General features: G+C 42.9%; 2 pseudogenes; one reads left to right on the top strand and one right to left on the bottom strand.

Annotated features, from left to right (window-relative positions):
• Positions 1 to 9587: 9587 nt before the first annotated feature.
• LOC141141180 (serine/threonine-protein kinase SBK1-like) lies at positions 9588 to 12456 on the bottom strand (annotated as a pseudogene).
• A 660-nt stretch (positions 12457 to 13116) lies between these two features.
• On the top strand, positions 13117 to 21132 carry LOC141141179 (exostosin-1-like; annotated as a pseudogene).

Below are 21132 nucleotides of genomic sequence, written 5' to 3'. Positions count from 1 at the left end.
ACTCTATGTCCGCGAGGTTACCCGCGATCGTCTTACGGAGAGGAAGAACGGGGAGATGCTAATGTAAACCAGCATCTCCCCGTTCTGCCTAGTGACACTGTCACTGTTCTCTGCTCTCCCCCCCCCCAGTTAGAAACGCTCCCTAGGACACACTTAACCCTTCCCTAGCCCCTTAGTGGTTAACCTCTTCACTGCCAGTGTCATTTTATAGTAATCAGTGCAATTTAATTGCACTGATCACTGTAAAAAATGACAATTGTCCGACGTGTCCGCCATAATGTCGCAGTCATGATAAAAATCGCAGATCGTCGCCATTACTAGTAAAAAAAATTTATAAAAATGCCATAAAACTATCCCCTAGTTTTTAGACGCTATAACTTTTGCGCAAACCAATCAAACGCTTATTGCTGGTTTTTTTTTTATTTTTTTATTTTTTTTTTTTTTTTTTTTTCAAAATAACTGCAGAGGTGATCAAATACCACCAAAAGAAAGCTCTATTTGTGGGGAAAAAAAGATGTCAATTTTGTTTGGGAGCCGCGTCGCACGACCGCGCATTTGTCAGTTAAAGCGGCGCAGTGCCAAATCGCAAAAAGTGCTGTAGTCTTTTGCCAGCCAAATGGTCTGGGGCATAAGTAGTTAAGATGCTATTGCAGGTATCTAGATCTTTCTGAGGTTGAGTTGTGATTGAATTGGATATAAATAAGCCCAGGAGCTGTAAGAAACCAGCCTGGTTAGAAACATGCAGGGAGGTTCCTTTGTGTGGTTTAACAAATTTGAACTCACTGAATTAACTTAATCGCTTTTTATTTTCTACTCCTTGCCATAATATCCAAAGTGGAAACCACTAAGAAGCAGAGTTTGACTAAACAATGTAATAAATTTATCATATGTACTATCAGTGATTGCAAGTATCCCTTTCATGAGGGGGGTGGGGGGTTTTCAAAAGCATCTCAACTATTGGGGGTGATCTTCTTCAAAAGATCATTTGCCTGGCTTTACTTCTACAGGGCAGCTAAAAATAAAGTTATGGATTTTATTAAGTTTATGGGAGAAAAAGTATCCCAAATACACTGGCTAGCTCCAACGTATGAACTGGGAATACTTTCACTTGCAGAGTTCCATGTTGAGGGTTGTGACCTCTACTCAAACCTTTTTAAAAATAGTGATGGTCAATAGTGAAACTAAAACACTTTTTTGCTTTTTCTATTAAAAAAAAAAAATTTGGTTCTATAACCTGTCACTTGATTCCTATACTCAAAAGATGTAAGGATACCCCCATTTAGGAACCGTTGCCTTAAGTAGCAATAGTGAGTACCTCTGGCCCAAAGTCAGATCTCCCATAAGAGCAGACTTGATTCTTTCTCCTGCTATAGAAAAATGAGATGCTATTTATACTATAGTCAAAGGCTGGACACGGCTGGTAAATGGGGATGGACTTTATGTTTGGGTCGAACATGAGTTCAACTCTAACATTGGCTATTCGCCCCTTCGCCGAATAAACAAACAATTTGGGGTGTTCGCGGCAAATTTGAAAGCTGCAGAACACCCTTTAAAAGTTTGTGGGAGAAATCAAAAGTGCTAATTTTAAGGGTTAATATGCAAGTTATTGTCATAGTGTTTGGGGACCTGGGTCCTGCCCCAGGGGACATGTAGCAGTGCAAAACAAAGTTTTAAAAACGGCTGTTTTTTCGGGAGCAGTGATTTTAATGCTTAAAGTGAAACGAGAAAAGTGTAATATTCCTTTAAATTTCGTACCTGGGGGGTGTCTATAGTATGCCTGTAAAGTGGCGCATGTTTCCTGTGTTTAGAACAGTCCGAGTGCAAAATTACATTTCTAAAGGGGGAGAAAAGTCATTTTAAAAGTGCTAGCGCCGGCTATAATGAATTGTCGGTCCGGCAATACACATAAGTTAATTGATAAAAATGGCATGGGATTTCCCCACAGGGGAACCCTGAACCAAAATAAAAAAGTGTGGGGTTCCCCCCCCCCCCCCCAAATTCCATACCAGGCCCTTATCTGAGCACGCAACCTGGCAGGACGCAGGAAAAGAGGGGGGGGATGAGAGCACCCCCCCTCCTGAACCGCACTAGGCCACATGCCCACAACATTGGGAGGGTGCTTTGGGTTAACGGCCCCCCCCCCCCAAGCACCTTGTTTCCATGTTGATGGGGAGAAGGGCCTCATCCCCACAACCCTTGCCGGTGGTTGTGCGGGTCTGCAGGCGGGGGGCTTATCGGAATCTGGAAGCCCCCTTTAACAAGGGGACCCCCAGATCCCACCCCCTGTTGAATTGGTAATGGGGTACAAATTTACCCCTACCATTTCAGTGTCAAAAAGGTTAAAGACTGACAATACCTTTTTTTTTTTTTTTTTTTTTTTTTTATTTCTTATTCTTTCCCCGCTTTTTTCTTCCAGCTTTCTTCTGGTCTTCCTTCAGTCTTCTTCTTCTTCCTTCGTTTTCTTCCCCGCTTCTTCCTGCGGCTTCTTCTCCACTTCGTCCTCCATAGGTGGAGTCACAAACGGGTTACCCCGGCCTCTCTGACTATACAGGAAAGCCATAGGTGAAGTCCCTGTCCGTCAGAGGGGAGTGGGGTCACCGGGTGGCCCTGCCCTCCGTTATATAAGACGCGTCACACAGTGGAAGACTCCCACTGAGGCGGATTGTGTGGAGGACTAAGGAGGAAGAACACCGAAGGAAGACCGAAGAAAGAAGATGGAGGAAGAAGCGGGGAAAGAAAAAATTAATAAAGGAATTGTCAAAAACCGCCTCTTGTCTTTAACCTTTTTTTCACTTTTTATTTTTTTTTTTTTTTTTTTTTGGGAACTGGTAGGGGTGCATTTGTACCCAATTACCAATTCACACAGGGGGGGCAGGGATCTGGGGGTCCCCTTGTTAAAGGGGGCTTCCAGATTCCAATAAGCCCCCCACTTGCAGACCCCCACAACCACTGGGCAAGAGTTGTGGGGATGAGGCCCTTCTCCCCATCAACATGGGGACAAGGTGCTTTGGGGGGCTGCTACCCCAAAGCACCCTCCCAATGTTGAGGGTATGTGGCCTGGTACGGTTCAGGAGGGGGGCGCGCTCTTGTCTTTTTCCTGTGGCCAGGTTGCATGCTCGGTTAAGGGTCTGGTATGGATTTTTAGGGGGGCCCCACACTTGGCTGAAACCAGGCGGACCCCCGTTCTCTGTAAGGTCTGCCGAAACGGACCCACCCAAGTACTAGGTGGGGCTCCTCCGAAAGGAGACCCACAAGGGAGAGGGCGAACCAAGTCAGAAGGCATATGTCCACCCCTTCCCTAGCCATCAAAATTTGACCAGTCCCTGCTGAAACTGTCTAGTTTTTGGCCATCTATGGCCAGCTTAATTATACAAATGTGCCTGGACTCTATTGGGTGTGGTGTGTTTTTGGTTTTTCTTTCAATCAAGCTTTGGATTGTTAAAACATTCAGCATCACAAATGTATGGTATGTGGTGATGAGGCAGACTTACTTTTGTGTAGACATTACCCTGTAAAGAGACAGAATTTGTAATGGTTCCCTGTTTTACATTTCCATCACCATTGTTACTTAAGCATTACTTAAGCACTACTTAAGCGTTACTTAGCATTCATATAATGGGTTTTTCATAGTTCTGGGTGTTTTCTGTCTGCTGGGCAGGTGTAAACTTCAGTTAATTAGCTTTTCTTGTGTCAGGTAATGGACCCCTGGAGTTACTAGGACTCTTTAGAAAAAAATAGAGGGACTTCAAAGGACAGGGGAAACGAGAACAAATTGGTTGAGAGTGGTGATCACACCTTGAAGAGGGCTACTTGCTTGATTACAACTATACCTAATTTGTGCAACTCTTGCCAAAATGGTGTGGGTTTTATTTTATTTTTTTTTCTCCTATGGATTGCTTGGCATCTCTCCATACCCTTGCCACAATCACCCCACTAGTACTATTGGATACCATCTTTTAAGAGGTGTTGTGTTTTTTTTTTTTTTTTTTTTTTTTGTGCAAGCAAAACCTAACCTTTCTCTGTAACAGTACCTTAATTTAAACTCTACCTGCAAATATTCCCAGTTCATATGTTGGTGTGGTCAAAGACCTCTGTGTTGAGGGGTCTACTCCCTAACTGGTTAGCGACCCCTGCCTCTTCAATCGGTACTAACAAAAAAATTTCATGGTCCATATTCTAATCTAAACTTTTTATTTTGAGATCTAGTTGTATACCCCCTCCCCCAAAGTGATACAAGTTTTTTGCTTTGACCTGCTGACTGAATGGAAACGTGATTTATCTATGGGCTGTAGCTTTATGGCCTATAGGGATAACTGTAGTGTGTGATATAGGGTCAAATGGTGATGCTTATGAGGCACCCTTCAAACTTATCAAAAGCCTCAATTTTTATCTTTTCAGACCTTAATGCATTTTGCTAAAAAAGCAATAATCTGTACACTGTGGCAGGCTTTTTTTATGAAGTGTGTCTTTGTTTTAGTTTTTTTGTTTTTTTTTTTTTTTGTTTTATTTTTGCCATAAACATGACCCACCACCAATATATTCTTTAGTAGAAGACCCAGGCCTGACGCCAACAGCCAGCTCTCAGTGCTGGGAGTTCTCTTCCAGCACCAACTGAGGAACACAAGCGGCGCCCATGATAAAAGTACACTTCCTGGACGCTGCACCTGTGTTGTGGTCACAAAGGGGGTTAAGCCTCTGTGTTGTCAGCTTTGCACTACTCTCATTCAGAATCCTAAATGTCTGGTATATGGTGACAGGGGCAGATGACAATTTGTATAGACATTGGAGCTATTAGATTAATAGATTTTTGTTAAAAAAAAGAGTGAACTCTGTTTACTATGCGATACATTTTGTCCAGCTGTGATTTTTGGCATACCATGATGTAGCCTGTGACTTGGACTACATTATACCATAAGTTGGGCATACACAGAGCAGCAATAATTAAAATGAATCAACTCTGCTCTGTACATCTGCCGCTAATGCCAATATATCTCTATAAAGACCACATTACAGTAGCTGGTAGTACACTTCTGGAAAATTGGGTATTGCTTCAGATCTGCACCATGCACAGCAGAATCAGGGTTTTTTTTCTCAAGTGTTACTGCATGTTTTATGTTTTTAAATGCTTCACATGTAGTCAGGTGGTAAAATCCCATGGTTGAGCCTCAGTTTTACTGCCCCTCAAACTTGACCTTTTTATCTATAAAGGCAGCAGCTGGTGGTATACTCATGACTATGATAAAACTATTTGGTGAGGGGGTGAATGGGGCTGTGCTGCAACTGCACCACTTGCACATAGTTGCGGGGCTGTGGTCTGGCTTTTAAGGGGTTAAAACAAGGTGAGGCAGTGGCATATCTATCATCTGTGCAGAAACCTTAGAAGTATCATACTGCCTATATCACGAAGGGTTTTCCTGATGTTGAAAATGCAGTATTACCAGTGGCGACTGGTGCTCAAAATTTATGGGGCACAAACTAACTGAAAAATACTGAAACAAACCTCATATGCAGCCTTTTGTTCCCCTTCAATTGCAGCCACCGTGCACCCCCCACCAGCTTTCTGCCCAGCACTTGCCCCATTGTGGTGGTCGGACAGTAGCATGGCGGTGGATGCAGGACTCCTCCATGCATTTCTTCTTACTGTTCTGCATGGCGGCCAATGGGATTGCCTCCACCTTCAGCCAATCGGGTGCACAGTATTACATCCAGGCCTCCTGATTGGCTGAGAGGTTCTGTGTTAACAAAGTAAATATTCATTTGCTTTGCTAACACACCTGGGTGCACTGTGAATGCAATGGTTTGCGCTCGCAGTGTACCTTTTGTGAAGCCCATTAGTTTGTGGCTCTAATCAGGTGCTTAAACATCCCCCCCACCCCACCCCCCGCTGCTGTAATTCAGGTGCTGGACGCCTGAATGGGGGTGGCTACAGCAGCTGTGGAATAGATAAATGCAATGCATGAATCTATCCATAGTACACAGAGGGGCTGCTTTTGTGAATGTCCCCCTGTGAGCTTGTGGGGGAATGACATTTCACTCTTCTGCCAGGACTTGTGTACCTGGTACAGAATCTCATCTTCCACAACTTCTTTCCAGGGAAAGTTCCCAGTTAGAGCAACTGCAAAATCCCAGGTATCACACTTGGAGTGAACCAAATGCTTTTTCTTCATGGCACACAGTTCCGGTGACTTATATGGGATGCGTGACCTTGAAGGGACAATGCTGCCAAGCTCCCGCTAGGCCAGGATTGCTGCTAGTAATTTACACTTACCTCGAGGTAGCATACACCTCCTGGAGCATACATATTTGTAACCCAGCAGATTTTTTTTATTTCTTATAAAAGTCAGTAGTGGTAACCTATTCTTTACCTTAGTAAAGAGGTTTTGGCCAGAGATATGAAGCCTGCCACCATGTCAAAGTAGGTCCTTCTGAGCAGGTCTCTAAATTTCCAATTTTTTTTGTCTCCATATTTTAACTTTCATTTTATTCAAAAATATGGGGTCAATAACTTCATCTTTGGCTAAAATCAAACACCTGGTATGAGCGATGCTAATATTTAAAAATGACATTGTTTGGGGCAGATACACTGCAGCCTGTGCCTCCACATAGGGGTCCTATAAGACAATGGGCCCATCAGGGCCATGTAGATTCCTAATCGCTGCTCTTAAGCCTTACCCCCTTATGTAGATGGACAGAACCCCAATAAGTTTTTTAATAGGGGGTACATTTTTCAATGTGTTGTAACCTGATCCAATCAAATTGAACCCATTCAGATTCATAATGTGCAATTTTTTTATATGCCACATTTTAAGCCGCTTTGTTCTGACAATCTAAGTACCAGTACCTTTTAAGAATGCTTGTATTGTTTTAAACTACAATGTAAATGACTGTATTTGCTATTGCTCAGTACTCGGCCTGTAACCACTACATAAAAAAGAAAAAATGCTGGATGAGAATACCATCTCTGCATTAAGAACACTTTGATCCAGTTTTAATACTTGTATATACCTGTTACTTTGTTTCTGCTATAAATCCTCTTCCTGCCCAAAAGTACTTAAAGAGGAGTTCCATCCAGGGGGGCTGTCAAAAAAAAAAAAAAAAATATTAAGTCAGCAGCTACAAATACTGCAGCTGCTGACTTTTAATTGGACACTTACCTGTCCCTGGGTCCAGCGATGCGGGGGATCGAGGCCCCGCTCGTCCCCCCCCCCCCCCCCCCTCCGCTCGTCGGCATTTCAACTGTGGGCGCCGGGCTGTGGCTTCACAGCCTGGCACCCACTGCGCATGCGCGAGCGGCGCCGCGCGCCGTGATTGGCCGCTCAATCACCTGGGACCTGTATTGGGTCCCAGATGATTGACAGGAGGGAGGGAGCAGAGCCCTTCCTGTGCCTGGGGGGAAGTGATGTCACCAGCCCAGGCAAAGGAACAGGCAGACTACGAGGGACCACCTAGCAACAGGCATTTAGAGGTAAGTGAAAAAAAAAAAAAAAAAATATCCAAATGTGGATGGGGTGGGACCCCACTTTAATTTCAAAATTTCTACACTTCTAAAGTTTCTTAAATTGATTTGTTCAGATAATTTAATACTTTGATCCCAGGCAAAATATGAAAGAACTTTCATTTTTGTTCTATACGTGCAAGTTCATAGCAGTCAAGGGGAAAACCAGCTACACGTGAATGGATAAACTTGGCCCAAAACTTCCTTAAGAGAATATTTCCTATTGAAGCATACAAATACAGCCTTATTTAATAAAGAATGCTCTTCCTTCTGTGCTAATTCTTAAAGGGGCATATTTAGCAGTTAATGTGACATTATCTAGGCAGGTAAATCCGTTACTTTAATTCAGAACACATGTACCAGAAAATCCATGCCTGCAGTAATTTAAAAATATAGATTTACTGCTTTTTATAATTCTGCCCTAAAATGTAAGACAACCCCCCCCCCCCCCCCCTTCATTTTTTATTTATTTTTTTTTACCTGGTGATCTTGTCAAGAATGCATCCTGTCCTAGTGACAACTCACTCGCGTAGCAGCACTGTCGCCATAGGCCATGAATGCGAATGCATCTCTTATCTCCCTTGCCTCATAAAATAGAGGGGAGGAGTTGTGTAATGGCAACCATGTATCTATCTGCTCCTAAGGGGTGTGCGTGTGTTTGCACTTATAAAACCATTTTTAACATGCTTTTTCTATATGGCTTTGATTTCAGCTGAGCTAATTCCTATCTGTTGCTATGAAATATGTGCAGCTATGATTGTTGGTGTACCATTTTGTAGCCTGTGATGGACTGGTTCTGTTGTACTGTAAGGTTGGCATAAGCTACATGGAGCAACAAAATAAAAATCCACTCTGCTTTTATACATCTTCATATGCCACCAATAAGAATGGGTTTGATTTTTTTTTTTTTTTTTTTTTTTTTATAGGATATCTTCTAGCCGGTGATACTAACTAGAAAAGTGAGAAGAGATTAGTTGTCTGCACAATGATCAGCCGAACAAATCTTTTTCTTTTTTTTTTTTTTTTTTTTTCTTAAAGCTTTACTGTGTATTATGTCTTTTTTTACTTTTGGTTTTCATTTGTGCAGAAACCTTAAGTGTCAGATTGTATAATTCGCAAGAATTTTTTTTTTACCTCACTATATTAGGTGCCAAATGTGGTATTCTGAAATATAACATTTGGAACCATAAATTGCATATAAATTTTCACACAGGTTATCAGTCTTTAAAGAGACAGTCATAATCCCATTAACTTCAACAATATTCCATAAGATTATGTGCATTTAATGTATTTTATGCATGCTTGCATGTAAAATGCTTCCTTGTGGAGATCTAAAAGCCGGAGAATACATCCAAGATGGCATCTCCCTGCAAGCAATGTGACCAGCCACTCTATAGTATTCCTCTTTGCTCCTCCCCTGGCAGCTGCATACATGGCAATGTGGGGGGGTGAGGGTTGGAGGAAGAGAAGCTGGGGCAGCACAGGGTAATTGGACACACCCAGAAGAGCAGAGGGCTGTAGTCTAATTCTTCTAGCATGATGCAAGTGAATGGGGGGGGGGTCAGAACAAGTATTTCAAATAACTTTGTTGTGCTTCCAAAGTTGGTGACAGTCTCTTATATCACAGGAAAAAAGGGGCCATTTGAAGTGGAGATGAAACCTTTTCATGAGGCTTTTAGCAGTTAAACATTTTGTTCAGAGTTGATTTTATTTAAGCTTCTTTATTTTTTTTTAAAACGTAAAAACATGCAGAAATTACAAAGATTTAACACTCCCAGAGAGGTGGTCACTGGGACAGGAAGACCGTTGGTAAAACCTGCCAGTAATTCTAATCCTCTGTACAAAAGTTGTGTGCAGGTTTTTTTTTTTTTTTTTGGGCTGTAGTTTGGCTTTATCCATGGAAAGCATTACTAAATATTTGCACAACACCAGTAAAGCTCTGAAAATGTTGGCAAATGTATTAACTTCAATTGTAACATCCAATCAGAAACCAAAACCGTACTGATATCCATAGAGCACACAGGGTCCCAGACTCATCCCCTTTGGCATTTGGTGCCCAAAAGCTTATTTCTAGAAGACCAGTTAAGAGATTCTAAGGAATTTCAACTTCTGAACCCAAAACCAACAAAAAGCTTAATTTTCTGAAATCACATTTGGGCCAGGGTCACATGGGTCCATTTCTGGATACAGTGCATTGAGTTCCTGCTCCTGTATGATCACAAAATGAACCCTTTCAAGGTTGTCTTCCCCTTCCATTGTAGATTCCTGGTCCTGTATGATTATACATTCAAATTCTCCAGTGTTGTTGCCACCTTGCTCTGTGAGTTCCTGATCCTGTATGATAACAAATTCAATTTCTTCAGTGCCACCTTCTGCCTGTCACTACCTCCTGGTAGAATTCTTCAATTCTCCAAGTATAGAGAGTACAGCTTAGGATGGAAAGAACAGAGGTTCGAGAGATTGGGTCCTGAGCAAAGAATTTGTTGAACATCATCAGGGCTTCTTTTGTGAACTTCCCCCAGAGAGCTGGTGGAGGAAAGATTGTCACTCTTCTGCCAGAACTTGCAGACCTGGTACAGAATATCCTCTGCCATAGCTTCTTTCCAGGGAAAGTTTCCCGTTAGAGCAACAAAGAAAACAACTGCAAAAGCCCAGAAATCTACACTTGAAGTTATGACCAAGTACTGATTTCTCTTCAAAGCACACAGCTCTGGTGACATATAGGGGATGATATGGGACATTTTAGTGACAATGCTGCCAATGGTCTCAGTTAGGCCAAAGTCACACAACTTGATTGTGTGACATTCCTTGTCCATGAGCAGGGCATTGTCTGGCTTACGGTCTTGGTGCACTAATCCTCTGCTGTGCATAAAATCCAGAGCCCTGGCCAGCTGTATTGCACAGAGCTTTACCATTTCTTCTGACATTCCTACCTGAAAAAGTAAAACTTTTATGAGACACTTCAAAATCACATGGAGTATAAACCTAGTTAATGTTAATTGACTTTAATTGTTCTGCAAGAATTTGCTATGTTGACATGCAACTTTCATGAAAGGGTCAGTTTACATAACTGAGGTGTGCATGTGTTGCATGGCCTAAAAGCAATCTACATGAACTTTTTCCTACTTGTTCAGCTGTCACATTTCATGCAATAAATCGTATATTTAGGGATAACAGTGATGCAGTTTTAAGTTTAAAACCTGGGCAAGACGTTCATGTTCTTGCAAAAAACAGGACTGTAATAGATGGAAACAGGGAAGTTCTGAACATTTTCTCAAATTCCACTTTGTATGACTTATTGGTCAGTCTAGCTTTAGCTAGCTTCAACTGTCATTTTTATCTACTAAAACTTAGGCTTATTCATATTCAATTGTCAATCTGCTTCCCTAATTCTGGGTTGAGCTAGTTGATGTGACACTTTCACAGTAACCTGATTGTTAGAAGACCCTCTTGAAGTTAAAGATGGGGGTAATTTAATTTTAATTCAGAGTAGAACACTGGAGTTGACAATGGCAATAAGAGCGTTTTCTTTCTGTAGAAGTAACCCTATCAATTGATTTCAGCAACATTTTTTTATGTTATTTTTTTTGTCTCCAGTTATGAGACCCACTAAACCAAATATATAATTGGCTCACCTGAGGCTCAATGAGGTCATGTAGGGTTCCACCTATAGCCAGCTCCTGGGTCATAAGATCATGGTCCAGGGTTTCAATGAAGATTGGATAGGTGGTTATAATGCCTTGGTGGTTTGACAGAGATGGACATGGAGAGTTCCCTTAGACATGCTTTCTGCTTGATCCTGTCCTTCCTCACTAATTTCCCAGCCATTGGTTTACCTTAACACAAATGAGACACATTAACAATCGGGTCATAAACCGGACTTGAAGGAACATCGTATAAATGGTTTTTGCTGTCCATGGCGAATGCTTTACTGCTCTATTCTGCCATACTATGCTACAAATGAGAAGGATAAATATATATAGGTTTTTTTTTTTTTGTTTTTTTTGTTTTTTTTTTTTTTTGCTCTTTTGGCGGGGGGCTAAAATAAGTGGGGTAATGCAGGGTCTGAAAGATCAGTTTTTATGTTCCAGTTTGTATTCTTCAATGTTCAAACCAGCCCCATATCACTGAACTTCAAGATTGCTGGATACTATGGGTAATCCAAGTCCAATAAATTTCCTATTGAGCCTAGTGTCTTGATCAATTTTTTTTTTTTTTTTTTTTTTTTTGGAAAATTTGAAAGCTTATAAATTGATGGTTTAGATCAGTCAAATGTTCACTGAAGACAGGTTTACTATATGGTGCATCTAGAAATATGCAACACAAGTTCAACTTTCTACTTAGAAGGCTTGCTGTGCTAAGCTTTCTAGGAAGCTAGTTTACATACGTCATGTCCTTGTCTAAAAGGAAACCTTTTGCTTGACCTATCACTAGCTGACTGCAAGTGATTTATCTAAGATGCTAAAATAAGTTTTGTATCAGGTAAACAAAATGTTTATATTTAAGAACTGAACATTATAAGGAAAATTAAACCTGTAACATTTTTCCTATTCATGAAAATGTTATAATTTTGCTTTTTTACATACCTGTGTTCTTGTCCTGGATGAGTAGGACTTCACCAAAAGTACCTTTGAACCAGCCTCTTGATAACTTGATATTGATCAGGGATTTCCTCGGCGTAAACCTTTGTGAAGGTAGGTTCCATTGTAGGGTGCAGGAGGGTGGTGGTCTTCTACCTTTTTGAAAACACATTTTCAAGTGTCAATGAAAAATTGAAAATGAAACTTTAAAATATGGCCATCTGAGTTTTATTGAAGCTGGGTCTGGATGTTCAGCCTTAAATGAAAACTCTTAAACCCTTTTTATGCTATACCTTGGTAAAAAAGAATGGGGGTCACTGATGAGCTTTCTCAGCTTGCTGTGGGTAATGGCACCAGTTATCGGCTCCTTTTCTTTATCTTATTTTTACACAGCTTAGAAATTTAAAATATAAAAGCTGGCTGCTCTGTAGCTGAGACAAGCAGAGACCAACTTTGGCTGTTCTCCAGGAGACAAAACTGACAAACTGCTTTAAATTTTCTAAGATATGTTAAAAAAATGCTGACTGCAAGCGCATGTTCCCATGTACTGTAATTGTAAGGGATGCTATATGTAGCAACTTGTTTGGAGCAGGGAAATGCTCCCAACTTTTACATCCTACAGCCCTAGGTGCCCATGTCACATAACTAGTCCCAGTATTGCAGCAAGTTAAAAACAGCAGTGGGCAAGTTGCAGAAAACTAAATTTCTAGGGATGTTTACTTCCAACAGTATCCAAATCCACTATGTATAAAGAAACCATGTTCTGAATTGTCCATTTTAAGAGATCAAAGATGACCACAGACTCAACAGAAAACCAATTTATATTAACACTAACTAGTCCAGTCCCACTAAATGGCTCGGTCCCTGCCCTTGATGGGATAATGGAAAATATTGGTTGCTATGGTTAACCTGAATTTTACTTTGTATTTTTATTGCTATGCATAATTTGTCATTTTGTGGAGGTCTAGGATTGCTTTAATTTTAATTTTTTATTTTTTTTATAGTTTGGTTGTGAAGAGGGTAAAGCACCTTTTATAAACCATGGTCAAATGTTTCTTTGGGGCAAAACACTCATTAACCCATGATGGCAATTTTGGTATATGCCCAAATCAAGCATTCCACAAGCTTGGACCTAAAGAGTGTCTGCCATCCACTCTAGAATATGCTAGTAAAGGCTGGTAACCCATTGGCTTTCCTAGTTTGAGGCAGAACAAGTATGCATATCAAGAGTTCAGACTTGACTTTGGCTTTCTGCATGCTTGTTCAGGGGTCAGTGCCCAGGAAATAATTCTTGGAGCAAAAATTTCAGTCTACAAATCTTTTAGTACAGGTTTCAATTTTCAATCGCAATTGTTGGGTTGGTTGATTTAAAATGGAGACATAATTTTTTTTTTTTTTTTTTTTTTCAGAGAAAGTGGTTTGTGGATCTTTATCAGGTTTGAAGAAAACATCTTTGGCTGAAAATGGCTGATGAGATAGCTGTACTTTGGCTTTATAGCAAATGTAAATACAATTTAAAACCTCAATTTTTGTGTATATTTGAACTCCTATCAGGTATTTGTCTGAATCCTGCAGGGGATAGTCCTCTTTGGTTGTCTTATTAAAAAAATGGCTAAAATCGTACAGCTGTCACCAGATCAATTGATGGTTAATCTTACACAAAGAGCTGAAGGGAAATCTTCCCGACAGGGTGCAGACAGCAATAACAGACTGACAGTGGTTCTAAAGTGTGTGGCTTTTTTCCCCACTCTGTCCAAAACGATGGATGGATGGATGCAGTGTTGCCAACCGCCCGTTAATTTACGGGCAGCCTGTAAAAAGCACCCCATTTTCGGGGCGCCCGTGAATGCCCGTTACGGGCAGCCGGTGCCCGTAAAAAATATGGCTGTGGGCCGGCCATGCAACTGCGCATGCGCTGTTCCAAAGCCTGCAGGACTCGGGAGAGATCGTACGAGCTCGGCAGGCCGGCGCATGCGCAGTAATGTAATGACGCCGCCTGGCGCCATTTTTAAACAGAAGCCGCCGGCCGCCGCTCGTTCTTCAGTTCTCGGCGGTTCAGCGGGGCGAGCAGGAGGAGCCATGTTACCGGGTCCGGCCACGGCAGGACGTCAGTGAGGGACAGAAGTGACAGCCTCTGACCATCTCCTGTGCCCACAGCGCAGCCTCTGCTCTGACCATCTCCTGTGCCCACAGCGCAGCCTCTGCTCTGACCATCTCCTGTGCCCACAGCACAGCCTCTGCTCTGACCATCTCCTGTGCCCACAGCACAGCCTCTGCTCTGACCATCTCCTGTGCCCACAGCACAGCCTCTGCTCTGACCATCTCCTGTGCCCACAGCACAGCCTCTGCTCTGACCATCTCCTGTGCCCACAGCACAGCCTCTGCTCTGACCATCTCCTGTGCCCACAGCACAGCCTCTGCTCTGACCATCTCCTGTGCCCACAGCACAGCCTCTGCTCTGACCATCTCCTGTGCCCACAGCACAGCCTCTGCTCTGACCATCTCCTGTGCCCACAGCACAGCCTCTGCTCTGACCATCTCCTGTGCCCACAGCACAGCCTCTGCTCTGACCATCTCCTGTGCCCACAGCACAGCCTCTGCTCTGACCATCTCCTGTGCCCACAGCACAGCCTCTGCTCTGACCATCTCCTGTGCCCACAGCACAGCCTCTGCTCTGACCATCTCCTGTGCCCACAGCACAGCCTCTGCTCTGACCATCTCCTGTGCCCACAGCACAGCCTCTGCTCTGACCATCTCCTGTGCCCACAGCACAGCCTCTGCTCTGACCATCTCCTGTGCCCACAGCACAGCCTCTGCTCTGACCATCTCCTGTGCCCACAGCACAGCCTGTGCTCTGACCATCTCCTGTGCCCACAGCACAGCCTGTGCTCTGACCATCTCCTGTGCCCACAGCACAGCCTGTGCTCTGACCATCTCCTGTGCCCACAGCACAGCCTGTGCTCTGACCTATTCCTACATCATGTCTGCAGTCTCTGAGGGGGAGTCGGGAAAGGAGTCGAGTGGGAGCGCCGCCGGGATCATGGGGTCACGGGAGAAGTCAGTTGTGTGTGGACTGTGGAGAGGAGACCATAGGAAAACCAGAACCACCAAGCTGGAGCCATCTGACTGAGCCCTGCACGATGCACCTGAGAGGTCAGTGACAGCACCGACAAGTCAGTCTAGGGGGGTTGCTGATATAAGGGGGAGTGAATACAATAATGTAAGGGGCACTGATAAAAAGGTTTCCCCTTACATTAGTGTATTCACTCTGCGGAAGGTGGCCTCTGGTCACCAGAGTGCCCACCACATCAGAGTTCCTGGCATTCCCCTTTAAATCAAAGTCTGCAGGATTGCCCCTTACAGTGCAAAGGGGAACTCAATCTGCGGACCCTGATGTAATTGGGAACTCTGATGTAAAGGGAACACAGTGGACTCTGATATAAGGTGGTCTCTGGTCACCAGAGCCTCCCCTTACATCAGAGTTCCCCCTTAGATCATGATCTGCAGCGTTCCCCTTTACATAAGAGTTCCCTTTCACTGTAAGGGGGATCCCTGCAGACTCTGATGTAAGGAGGGAACCTAGTGCTAGCTGGGTTATAGTAACGTAACCTAACCTTCATGTCAATGGAGAAATGTTTTTTAACTTTTGTTTAGCTTAAACACATTGCTAATAGCACTAGCTATATGTTTATAGTTCAAATATGTATCCTTGCACTGTTTAGCACTGAAAATAGTAACTTTAGGCACTTTTTTGCACCGCCAGTAAAAAATGCGGATCTGTCAGTAATTTTCATGATTTTTGCCAGTAAAAAAGTGGTGCCGTTTGTAAATTTCACTTCAGTGGGTTGGCAACACTGGATGGATGGATGGATGGATAGATCTCTATCATGGTTGTGAAAAATGGCTCTTGTAGGATCCAGGCTACCTTCTCATTACGACAGGTTTTTTCCATTGACTGAGGGTACAGGAGAGCATCAGACTTTATAGAAGGGTTCAGAGTGGTGTGAGGTCACACCTTATCCAGAGATATGTACCCAGGACTCTTCTATGATGCGATCTAGACCTTGACCATTCTGAGGTTGAGTTGTGCTTTGCATTGGATATAAATAAGCCCATGCAGGGAGGTTCCTGTGTGGTTTAACAAATGAACTCTCCTTAATCGCGTTTTTTATTTTCTACTCCTTGCCGTTCTATCCAAAATGGAAACCACTAGCAAGCAGAGTTTAACAAAACAATGTAATAGATTTTACATATGTACTAGCAGTGATAATTGCAAGTATTCCTTTCATATGGGGGGGGGGGGGGTTCAAAAGCATCTCTCCTATTGGGGGGCATCTTCAAAAGAGATTTCCTTGGATTTACTTCTACAGGGCAGCTGGAAATAAAATTAAGGGTTTTATTAAGTTTATGAGAGAAAAAGTATCCCAAATACGCTGTCTAGCTCCAACATATGAACTGGTAATACTTTAACTTGCAGAGTTCCATGTTGAGGGTTGTGACCTCTGCTCAAACCTTATTAAAAATGGTGATAGTCAAAAGTGAATCAAACAGTTTTTATATTAAATAAAATTAAACAAATAAAATCATGCTTCTTTAACCTGTCACTTGATTGCCAAAAGATGTAAGGATAGCCCCATTTAGGAACCCCCTGCCTTTTAAAGTCGATGTAAACCCGAAAATGTGTTGTGTGTTTTTTTTTTTTTTTTTTTTTTTTTTTTTTTTTTTCCGTGAGATAAATCTTGAGAAACTTTGTCAAATCCTCCCCCTTGCTGTGAGTGACAGGCGATTTACATATCTCGTGCATTAGCCTAAGAGACATGCATTATTTTTAAATTCCCTCCCCCACTCCTTTCTTCAGCAGCTCTGCAAGGATTGGCTGTTTCACACCTCAGCATGATTTGGCATGCTGAAGTCATGTGGTTACTTTCCTGTCTTTTCACTGGATGTTAGAGATCATAGCAGAAGTTCAGTGTAAGAAATACACAAATATGAATAAAAGATGTTCCTATTGCCCGCCTACCAAAACATCACTCTGCGCCCTGGACTAAATCACAAATGGTATTGATGTAGTCTAAACAAATAAAGCAGCTACTTCAATGGTTTAGATATAAATAAAGGCAATAATAAAAGTCTTAAATAGTTCCTTTTAAATATTGCAGCAGCGCTTCATGTCCAAAACTCAAGGACACGCTTTCATATATAGTTCTTATGAGAAATTTTGCAGCAGTAGTGAAGATCAACAATAGCTTCAGCTGTTTTCTGTAAAGGGGGGGGTCTTCCACCAAAAACTTCACCACGTGAGGGGAACCTCCCCAATGGGAATGCACTCACCAGAAATGCAGCAATCAAGAGCCTTGGATAATGGTAGTAGTTCTCCATCACTCCTAAACGACCACCAGATGTCAGTAACGCTCTCTATAGCTCCAGTAAAACATATGGGAGGAATTGAATGTCCACAGTGTAATATTGCTTAAAACGTTTATTTAACTAAAACATCCAAAACAACCCCCCATATGGATATGCGTACCAGAGTAATAAAATGGAGCAAATTGTAAAGTGCACTGTGCCTGTGAAATCTCCCAGTCCCCGGAAAGCCGTCGGGAGCGTTCGCTGTGTGCAACTACAGTAATATGCTTCCTGGTTCCTCCCTGGTCCGTGGAGCGCACACGTCACTTCCGGTAGATCACATCCCGCCCCCTAAGGGACATGATCTATTGGAAGTGACGTGTGTGTGCTCCACGGACCAGGGAGGAGCCAGGAAGCATATCGCTGTAGTTGCACACAGCAAACGCTCCTGACGGCTTTCCGGGGACTGAGATTTTACAGGCACAGTGCACTTTACAATTTGCTCTATTTTATTACTCTCTGGTACGCATATCCATATGGGGGGTTGTTTTGGATGTTTTAGTTGAATTAACGTTTTAAGCAATATTACACTGTGGACATTCAATTCCTCCCATATGTTTTACTGGAGCTATAGAGCGTTCCTGACATCTGGTGGTCGTTTAGGAGTGGTGGAGAACTACTATTATCCAAGGCTCTTGATTGCTGTATTTCTGGTGAGTGCATTCCCATTGGGGAGGTTCCCCTCACGTGGTAAAGTTTTTGGTGGAAGACCCCCCCTTTACAGAACACAGCTGAAGCTATTGTTGATCCCCACTACTGCTGCAAAATTTCTCATAAGAACTATATATGAAAGCGTGTCCTTGAGTTTTGGACATGAAGCGCTGCTGCAATATTTAAAGGAACTATTTATTTAAGACTTTTATTATTGCCTTTATTTATAAGAAATACACAGGAGAAAATGCATATTGACAAGGAGTGTAGAGGTGGGAGGGGAGTCTACTGACATAATAACTCCATCCACCGAGCTCCAGACAACAGACCCACCCACAGAATATGCAGTTTTTCGGGTCTAATAACAGAGGGGAGACATTTGACAGGTAAAGATACATGCAGGAGGCATGTATATCCTTATAGATAACCCCTATCGCAGCAGTTTAGAAAGGATGACATGGGTTTACATCCACTTTAAGTGGCAATAGTGAGTATCTCTGGCCCAAAGCCATATCTCCTATAAGAGCAGACTTAATTCTTTCCCCTGCTATAGAAAAATGAGATGCTATTTAAACCTAGTGACACTCCACATTGCAAGAGCATAGTGGTAGCCCTCGAACTTTTGTAAACTTAGTTACAATATCCGGCCACCGTTATTTGGGGCTGGACATGGCTGGTAACCACTTTCCTTGCATGATTGGGGAGATGCCTACCTACACATGACAGTCCTAGTACCTGTCAATGACCCATTACTTCTGATTTTCCAATCTTCTACATGGGGGGGGGGGGGGGGGGGAGGGAGGGAGGGAGGGAGTGAAGGGTAAGATTTGGGGGGGGATGCTAGTACAGAGAATATTGCCAACCCAATCTTATCATAGTAAAAGGCTATCCATCTGCCATTACAAAAGTAAATGATGGGAGGGTTTTCTGTATGTGAAACCAGATCTATTATTGAGGAAGCTGTGAAATTCTAATGAACTGAGGGAACTTAATGTCTAAATACAAGTGTCAAAGAAGATGGTGTACACACCAGTGATTATCTGAATAGCTAGCTGGGCTTGGTACAGATTTGTGACCTAAAGGAATAGGGGAAATGACCACATGCTTAGTGGCCGCACCCATGCCCTTCTATCGCAAACTGAACTTGATTGAGAAGACCTAAATTTATCTGCTTACTAGATGTCTCATCAATGGCTATACATTTCAGTAAATTTATATTTTATACAGGATATTTCGAGGATTTGGCTCCAGAGCTTCTATGTCTAAGATGCATTGAGAGTACTATACTTTGTAGTTTCCAAGGCACAAATGACTATTATAGTAACCTATATGTCCAGTTATGATTGGTTTAGTAAATCTTCCATACAGCACTTTATTTGCATTATATAGACCCAGGAAAACTATAGCGGGTCACGAATAAGATTAAGATTTCTGTTTTTTTCCCTATAGCTTATCAATTTATGTTCTGATTTTTATTTGTGTGCTCCCACTTAATGCTAAACAACTTTTTTTTATAGAAGGACAAACCTGCAGGAAAGAACTCCTGAAGTAGTTTGGCTAATGAGGGCCCCTTTAACCCTATTTAAAGCCACCTTCATTTTTATCTACCCTCTGACTTCAATGCCTTTTGTAAAAATCCAGAGATTTTGGCAAAAAGTTAGAAGCGATTTAATTATCTGGTCATTTGCTGTTGTACCACAAAATGCCCACTAAAAGGTTTTCCACATTTTTAGATTACACAATATTTTTTGAGAGAGATTCCAGTGTCTATACCGAAATAGGTTTGGGGGCGGTAGGATGATAAGCATTCGGTGGTAAAGTAGTAGGAGGAGCAGCAGTACAGAGGGCTGGAGAGGCGGAGTACCAATTTCAACTAAGCCAGGGGAAACAGATTTAGACAGGGAAACCATTCTCGGCACAATACCGGACATATACAGGCCAAAAAAATGCTACTTCACCCTGCTCTCGGCCGGCACCTGTGCCGTCCTACTCTTCTACCTCGGCGGGTTGCAGTTTAGGGCGTCCAGGAGCCAGAAGAAAAGGGACCACCTCAGGAAGGGCGCCGACTACCATCTGTGGCCATGCTTCCCGGACCCCTTGCTGCCCTTCATCCAGTGGGATCAGGTGGAGGGCGAGGATTCCAACAGCCAGGGCTTGCCCTGACAGAAGTGGGACGCTAACTCCAGCGTCTACAAGGGCAAAAAGTGCCGCATGGAGTCCTGCTTCAACTGTTCGCTGTGCCAGCAGAAAGGCTTCAAGGTGTTCATCTACCCACAGCAGAAGGGGGACAAGATTTCAGAGAGCTACCAAAACATCTTGTCGGCCATGGAGGGCTCCAGGTACTACACCTCAGACCCCAGCCAGGCTTGCCTGGACACCTTGGACTGGGACCAGCTGTCCCCGCAGTACGTCCACAACCTCTGCTCCAAGATCCAGAACTTGAACCTGTGGAACGGTAGAAACCATTTAATTTTTAATTTATACTCTGGGACCTGGCCAGACTACACCGAAGACTTGGACTTCGACATCGGCCAGGCCATGCTTGCCAAGGCCAGCATCAGCACAGATAACGTCCGCCCCAACTTTGATGTTTCCATCCCCTTATTTTCTAAGGATCATCCCAGGACGGGGTGAACGGGGGTTTCTGTGATTTAACACTCCCTCCGATTTGGAAGTACATGTTGGTCTTCAAAGGGAAAAGATACTTGACGGGGATAGGGTCAGACACCAGGAATGCCTTATATCATGTTCATAATGGGGAGGATATGGTACTCTTGACTACTTGCAAGCATGAAAAAGACAGGCAGAAGCACAAAGGCACACGTTGTGACAATGAATGCTGAATATGAGAAGTGTGATTATTGTGAAATGCTGCACAATGGCACTTTCTATCTGGTCCCCCGTGGCCGCAGGCTTGGATCCTTCAGATTTCTGCAGACTGCAGGTGTTCCAGTGATGCTAAGTAATGGATGGGAATTACCATTCTCTGAAGTGATTTGA

Source organism: Aquarana catesbeiana, linkage group LG04, assembly GCF_042186555.1.
Source record: "Aquarana catesbeiana isolate 2022-GZ linkage group LG04, ASM4218655v1, whole genome shotgun sequence".
In the NCBI taxonomy this organism is placed as follows: domain Eukaryota; kingdom Metazoa; phylum Chordata; class Amphibia; order Anura; family Ranidae; genus Aquarana; species Aquarana catesbeiana.
The sequence above is the reverse complement of the archived record's forward strand: the minus strand, read 5'-3'. Positions and strand labels throughout refer to the sequence as shown.